The sequence below is a fragment of the Pholcus phalangioides genome, unplaced genomic scaffold, assembly GCF_987345545.1.
Source record: "Pholcus phalangioides strain wild (caught in Gottingen) unplaced genomic scaffold, Ppha-v1.0 ptg000017l_1, whole genome shotgun sequence".
Taxonomy (NCBI): Eukaryota; Metazoa; Arthropoda; class Arachnida; order Araneae; family Pholcidae; genus Pholcus; species Pholcus phalangioides.
Window position 1 is genome coordinate 15,487,826 of NW_028301610.1, and position 7,748 is coordinate 15,495,573.

Sequence of the window (7,748 nt, forward strand, 5' to 3'; positions counted from 1 at the left end):
TCCTGGGGACCGCCAAAGATCATAGCGTAAGGACCCTCTCTGCTGCAAGATGTGGGGGCCAGGTCGACAATATCTGTACTCAGCGCACCACAATGGAGGGCTGCCAGAGCTAGACGATGGATTATCCAGAGCTGCAATTAAATACTCTTTCAGCTGGGGCAAGCGTGCACGTTGCCCCCCCTCCACGTATACTTTTAAATTTTTAAATATGTCGTTAAAGGAAGAATTCAGAGCTCATTTCAAACCCGGGGCATCAAACCCGCGTGCACTCTTGGCTTGGTGCTGGGCTTATTTCTCGTACGGGCAAACGGGGTGCGTGCTCAGGGCCATCAAATTTTCAAGGCTATGAAACTGGCTGTCTTTTGGATTACAGGCAGAGGTCCTTCCCCATTCCTCTGTCTCAAAGAACACTTTATATAAGGGGCCCCCCTAAAATTTCATATTTGTTCAGAGCCCGAACTCATGGCAATGGCTGGGAGAGGGGTTTTGTCAAAACTCTTGACTTGTGGGTTCCCTGTCTTAGACATAATTTTGAGCTATTGCTTGTTAAGGAGCCATTTAATCAAAGCATTTTTATTCTGTTTTGCGGCCCCTAAAATTTAGCGGCCAGGTGTGTCTGCACCCTTCGCACCTGCCTAAGTTCGGCCCTGTTCCCAACCTCGAGGAGCAAAAGTGAGCCGATTTCCCCGTTAAAAAGTTTCGCCAAGGCCTTTACGACGGTATAAATATTAAATCATAACACTTCCACTCCTATTTGAAAATAGATGGCAGCGTTAGTAATTCAGAAAAAAACACTAGACTAAACACTTAGACCGGTGGGTAACCACACACGTGCATACAACTCAATCGGTAGTAAATTGCCCACGGTGATGGGTGGAGATGTGATCGGTTAGAAAGAAACGGTCAACATTGGAGACAAATACGGGAGGGTTGGATAAAACTATATGGGACGTCACCAATTGTTTTTTTTATCAACTCCCTTTCGTACAGGCTGTTAGCAACAAATTTGGACAATGTACAGTTGAAGTATCAGTGATATATCTCAAAAACTAATATCTTATTTAACATTTTAAGAAATGAAGGGAATAAAGATAAGTGGAGCAGGTTTTGCCTTTGTTATATCAACCCATACGCCCCTATCCCCTTATATACGTAACACTATATATCAGCGGTTCTCAACCGGTGCTCCGTGTGAACTTCCAGGGGCTCCGCGGCCACTCGAGGAAAATAAAAAAAATACCCAATAAATTAAAAAAAAAATATTATAAATATTTTTTAACAATAAAAATAAATCAATAACTTTGATGAATAAATAAAAAATTGGCCTACGGGGCTCCGGCATAGAAATTATGTACAAAAAAGGGCTCCGCGAATCAAAAAAGGTTGAGAACCGCTGCTATATATCATACCCCTTATGTCAGAAACATGAATGCACAAATTATTTGGGGAAAAAGAACTTGCGAAATGACGCGTTCGGATATTTTCTTACTCAGTTACTCTCTCTCTATGGATACAAAATTCTTCGAACGACTGGTTATATTTGGAGATGATTTTAGGAAGAAAATTCATCTCTGCCTCCACGGGGGATACGATATTTTTTATTATTCCATTAATGTTATTTTTTTTTATCATTTTTACTGTTATTTTCCAAAAAGGCTTTGTAACACGTGTTTCAATAGGGAATACATATTCGCGCTTCTGGCAAACCTTAGCAAAATAAAGGATATCCAACCAGCTGATAAACCCAAAAAACGTGGAAATTTTTTAATTCATTTATTTTGGCATGGGGCAGTGCCGTCTTATTGCATGGGCCCACCCGGGCACAGCCCGTGGGCCTCAAGAGAAGAGGGCCTCACAAAAATGAGATCCGGTTGAAATTTTTTAGGATTTACCCGGTAGGGCCTTCGAAAAACCACTTGGTCCGGGGGCCCACGATACTCTTAAGACGGCCCTGCATACAGGGGGGGGGGGGACGATATTTTTTTTACTCGTCAAATCGTTTTCTTTTTCCTTCTGTTCTCACACGATATTCACTCCAGGAAACTGATTTGCATATTGCCAACGCTCATAAGCGGATACAGGATTCTCGAACGGGAAGGGGGTAGGAAGGGTAAACCACTGGGGGGGTGTGTGAACAGGGTGAGGGGCGAATTTCCACCCACCCTACCCTCTTACCTGTGCCAATAATACAAATTTTTTACTGAATGGGGTCGATCACTCCCTTTGCCCTCCCGTTGTATCCGCCGATGCCAAAGTTAGAGGAGATATCGAGAGAGGAAAGAAGAATAAAATATCGGGAGGTAAAACAAAAAAGAATCAAATTCTGTTGATATAGGGGCGGAATTGAGGTGTCTATAAAGGAGAGTGGACACATCGTCCGTCTATCTTTGAAGAAGATACTGGTTTTATCTCTCCAAGTGACGTTGAATCATTGAATTCTACAGCAGTGGCTCTAGAACAGTGCACCGCCAAATTTTGTCAGGGGCACCTCTCCGTTTCTGACAAAGGTGTTTCGAAGCGATTCTTTGTTAGACTGCTTCGAGGAGCCACGAATAAGCGTTGAAAAAAATAAGGGGCGCTGCTGGTGAAAAAAAAGTTTGAGAACCAGTGCCCTACAGTGTTTATCCACATTAGTGGAAAAATGGAAACCACGTTCACGTCGAGAAAAAATCATTCAAGTTAGATTTTTTTTATATGCATTTTTGGCTTCGGAAACGGTTTTCGAGATGGTACAGTATATGGAGATTGGGAAATTTGTGTGTGATTTTCGGTTGAAGAACGAGTACCTTTTCCTCATTTGTTTCTCGTTTTAAAACAAGCCTCGCGTGTTTTTAACGAAAGGTTTTAAAACTAAAACGAAGGATCAGTAAAATTAAAATATTCAGCAATGATTACTATACATATTTGGGATTGTTTATATAGTGGATTATGCTTTTAACGTTTCTTAACGTACCACGCTTTTAACGTACCACGAATATACGCAGTACTAATCGGGAAAACTGTTTGAGTGGAAACGATAAGCGGGATCCACTGTATATCTTTGTACGTAAAACTGCGGTGTCTGAGCCGGGGTGTTGTTAGGTCTCATTAAAACCCCAGGCTGACTTTTCCGTCATCTCTGAGTGAAGTGTGACGTCAGTATTATCGTTGTAGGCAAACGCTGTTCCCTACCCTGCTTTTTTTAACGATTAGACGTCACTTTGAACAGAAAACTGGTTATGCCGCTCCAAGATGGAGAGCAATTAGTCGTCCCGTCTTTTTAAGCACCTAAATAATGAACTATATAGTGCCAAATAAAATACGTCCTAACTATACAGGGTGCATAGCTGATAAACATGGGCGGAGATATGGGGTGGGGGGGGGAGATATGACGGCCCAGCGTCAATGGCGGAGCCGACAGATCTAATGTATATGCATATATATGCATTGTCATCATCATCATCATCATCATCATGTCCCCCCCAGCATTTTTAGTATATCTCCAGCTATGCTAATTACTGGAGAACCGTTGATCTTAGAGGCATACTTCCAATTAGAAAAAGTATCCAAATAAAGTGTAGACCTCAGATAAGTCATTTATATATTGCAAGATCTTGAATAGCTATTAAAATAAAAAAAACCACCTGTTTTTTGGTCACCCTGCGCTCAAAAATCCTATAGGAAAGTTGTTGTCCTGTCTCGCCTGTGAAAAAAAGAAATCCATGTTTCCAAGTGCAATATTCGCTGGGATAGTTGAATTCAAAAAACGAAAAAAAGGTGGGGCAAAATGCGGGTAAAACGCGTTTTACTTCAGGATACTTAGATCCGATTACTACTTCCAAGTATGTAAATTATAGGCGGGTACTTCTAGCCAGGTAAGGAACCCTCGAAAAAAAATCACTCTACTCAGGATCTATGATGCTTTTAAGATTGCCCTGTACTTCGTGACCCCCTTTTTTCGTGTTAGTATATGCACAGCCGTAAAAACTGAAATTTTTTGTAGTCTTCGCATCCTAATTTAGCGGCACCATATTGGAAAATTTTAGATATTTCAAGATTTTGTTTGGGTATTAGATTTTGTAGTCATTTTTGTAATCATTGAGATGGTGCAGCACATTTGTGAAGCTCTACTATTAGCTGACGCTCTCTTTTGCGGACAAAATATTCAGTCTCATGAGAATACCTTATCGAGAGGCCTGTATTGGTTTTTTTGATCATTGTGATTGTTGGAGAGTAGCCACTCGGTTTTGTTTTTCGAAAAATACAAGTTTTTTTTCATTCGTATTCTGCGATGCAGCCACAAGTATCACCCCTCTAAGAGGGGCTTTGTGGTGGGGTCCAAAGAAACAGCTAGGTTTGGAAACAACTGATTGTGGATTAGGAGTGCAAGTTCTTATAACCGTCTCATTTGCATAGTTCCACCGCAGTCGCTCGTACCAGCGCCACCTATCAGCTGTTTTTTTTAGTTATTTTTTTCCTGTCTTAAAAAAATTCCCGTGACCTAGCGATGCTAACCCTGCATACCCGTTTTTATTTCGGTTGTTTTTCCGGTTTTTATGAATTTTTAAAGTTTCTACGGACTGTTTCCCCACCCTGTACATAAAATCGAGGATTGAGATCGGCACAATCAGCGAGGATGTGGTGGCTAGAGGAAGAGTGAGGTAGAGAGCAGCAGTGGTGTGTACTTATAGGTTAATTCTGGTTTAAATGCTAGTGGACTGCAGCGCCACGTGTGCACGTCATAGTACAGCAATATGCATATGCCACAGGCGATACAATACGACGGCAATGCTTCAAAAAAAGTGTTTTCATCAGCTATTGTTTGTATAGTCAGACCTGTTTATAACAAAGTCGGAAAAAAACAGCAAAAGTACTCGTTATGCGCGAACTTTGTTATATCCGTATCGACTTGATAAGCATGCATAAGGAATACAAAATTTACGGGAAATGGAAAAACTTCGTTTAAATGTGAAATTTCGTAATTCCCATGTTGGTTATAAACGAATCCGACTTCTTTTTTGAATGCAGTTAAAAACAGTTTTGCGTCTTTCTTTGTGGTCGCTCACAAATCTCAAAGGGTTAGACATCTTTGACCTATAACAAATGTTCAGACAATGAGGTAGATACCAATCATCGGATGTAATTTGTTTTTTTGGTGCGAGAAGTTTTGAACTGAAACTCGCAGACAGCAAATACCCATTGGCCGGCACTCAGTCGAGCCAAGAAGGCCAAACGAACTCGGAGCTCAGCAGAGCGAAAATATGTGAGTGCAGAGCCTGCCTGGAGGATCTCAACGTTGACAGAGGAGGGCTATGACGATGGGCCAAGTAGACTTGCAGAGACCAAAGACCCATTGGGAGGCATATCAGACGGCCTGCAGCTTTTGAAAGGCAGCAAGGGCTTACCCAAAGACCCATTGGCTGGCCGGTAACAATGGCAAGACAGCAAGGGCGCAACCGAGTACTGGGGCTCACTACCCAAAGGTCCACTGGTTACACTTTAATAACCTTACTCGTGGGAGGGCAAGATAGGCAACTGTCACGAGGCTACTGAACATTGAAGGCTACTTCACCAAACCTGGCCATATCGCTATTTACTGCCATTAATGAGATGGGTTGGAAATGAAACTCTGAGGCGCTGTCTATCGCTGGTCACCTCAAGTTCGTTAGGGAAAATATCTTATCTATATACTCTCTTTGGGTTCAAACCCGGGATAGCAACCTTTACGGTGGTAGACGAGCATCTTACCACCACGCCACTCGGGCGTATAACATTGAAGGCTGGACCATGACTGGCCAAATGCCACGAGGCAGCTGTGTGTACTATGTGTTATTGGTATACTTTATATGTAATCGTTTTCGCTGCGTTTTCGGTAGTAAATTGTCTATGGCGATAGACCGGAGTTGTGCTCAGTTTGAATGAATGAATGAAATTAGTGAGAATAAAAAGATTTGTTGAACGCGGAATAAGGGAAAGTGCCCACTTCCCATCCCCCAAGCAAAATCATTAATTCTGAAAATTTGTTTAGCGTTAAAAATAATTTGAAAACTGATTTAAGTAACTCACCTCCATACCTAATAGTGCTGCAAGTGTGATTACACTAAATAAATTTTTTTCAACCGAAAAAATAAATAATCAAAGCAACGCAAATTTTATATTATCATCAAAGGTGTCTTAATTCCGTCCCCCGTTTCCAGTTATTATCTGTACTATGTGTGTATATAATGATTAAAAACTCAACGTATAAACTTTTAGGGGAGGTAGAAAACACAAAAACCAAACAAAATCACATAGGAATGCATGACCTCCAGACCAATCGTGGGCCCCGCTCTGTCCCATTAGGGGAGGATATTATAAGCTGGAGGATAAACGAAGATGCAGAAATGAAAGGCAATAATGGGTGGAAAAATTCTTTATTTAGCGAGACTTTACACGTCCAGTATTGGTAGCACACTACTGCCAGCTACCAAAAAAGAAAGTTCAGTGAATTCTTCACGTCCAGTATTCGTAGCACACAACTTCACTCCTTTAAAACACCCAGACCCAGAGAACTAGGTGTCGCATACTTTGAAAGATATTTGCTTGTTTAACCCCTTTACTATCATGTTTCATCTAAACGCCAGTGGTTCAATTCAATTCAGTTCTCTGTATTTTCTTTCCTCTCTTCTCACCATCGTGAAGCTTCATTGTAACGTTATTTACTGAAGTTGTGTTTTTCCACCCCGTTTTTGCTATGCTCTTGTTAGTGATTTTTTCCCCTCACATATAACGTATCTTTCTACTAAATAAATGTAAGAGCGAAAGAGAAAACGTACAGTGAGGATGAAAATAGACTAAAGAAATACTCTCATATCTACTTATCTATTGTACTATTTTTTCTTTTACATATATTTTTTCTTCCTTTTCTTCTATTTTTTTCTTTCCCTTTCTTCCTTTTTCTAACGTGCGGTTAGGTTAGGATAAGGTTACCAGATTTATCGCTGATTTGTTAGAGATAATCCAAATTTGTTGCCAACAGCTTGTACGTGAAGTGGCTAACCACCTGAACTTTTCGATGAGATCAAACATTTGAGTCGATCCACTTATGGAAAATCATTTTCAATATACATTGTTTTGTTTCTAAAAAATATCTCAAGCAAGTCCACGAAGGAACGAAATGAGAAAGGCTTTAAAAATTTTTACGTTTTCTTTATTTTTCTTATTAATTTAACGATGTTTTGATAATAATTCCAACCAAAATACTTTTCCACAAAATAATACTTTGTATCGTTTGTGAAGTTTTAATATCATATAATCAAGTGTATGATTCTATGAAAAAAAAGGTTTAGGGTAATAAAACACGGGGGCGTGGATTAGCCCAGGTCGATAAGATACTTGCCTGAAGTACCAAAGGATGTTTAGAGGTGTTGCGAGTTCGATACCTTGTCAGAAACTTACCTGAAACAGGGTTACAATAGAAACGGCGACATGGTCACAGAAAAAAATTACTACCGGAGGGAATCCCACATCGAGGGGTTAGCGCACCAATCTCTCGGTGAGTATAAAAAAGAGCTGCCGTTCGGAATCAGCTATAAATTGTAGGTCCCGGTATAATTAGCCCTGTAACAGTGTTACAGTTACCCAAAATGCCACATGGTCACTGTCGCAGTGTTACAGTTTCAGGCGCCTCGACGGCCTTTTGGGAATAATAGAGCCACCGACATGACGGGAACCGACGAGTTCCAAGAAGCAATTTTTCTGGGGGACCGATAATGCCATCTGGCCCATAT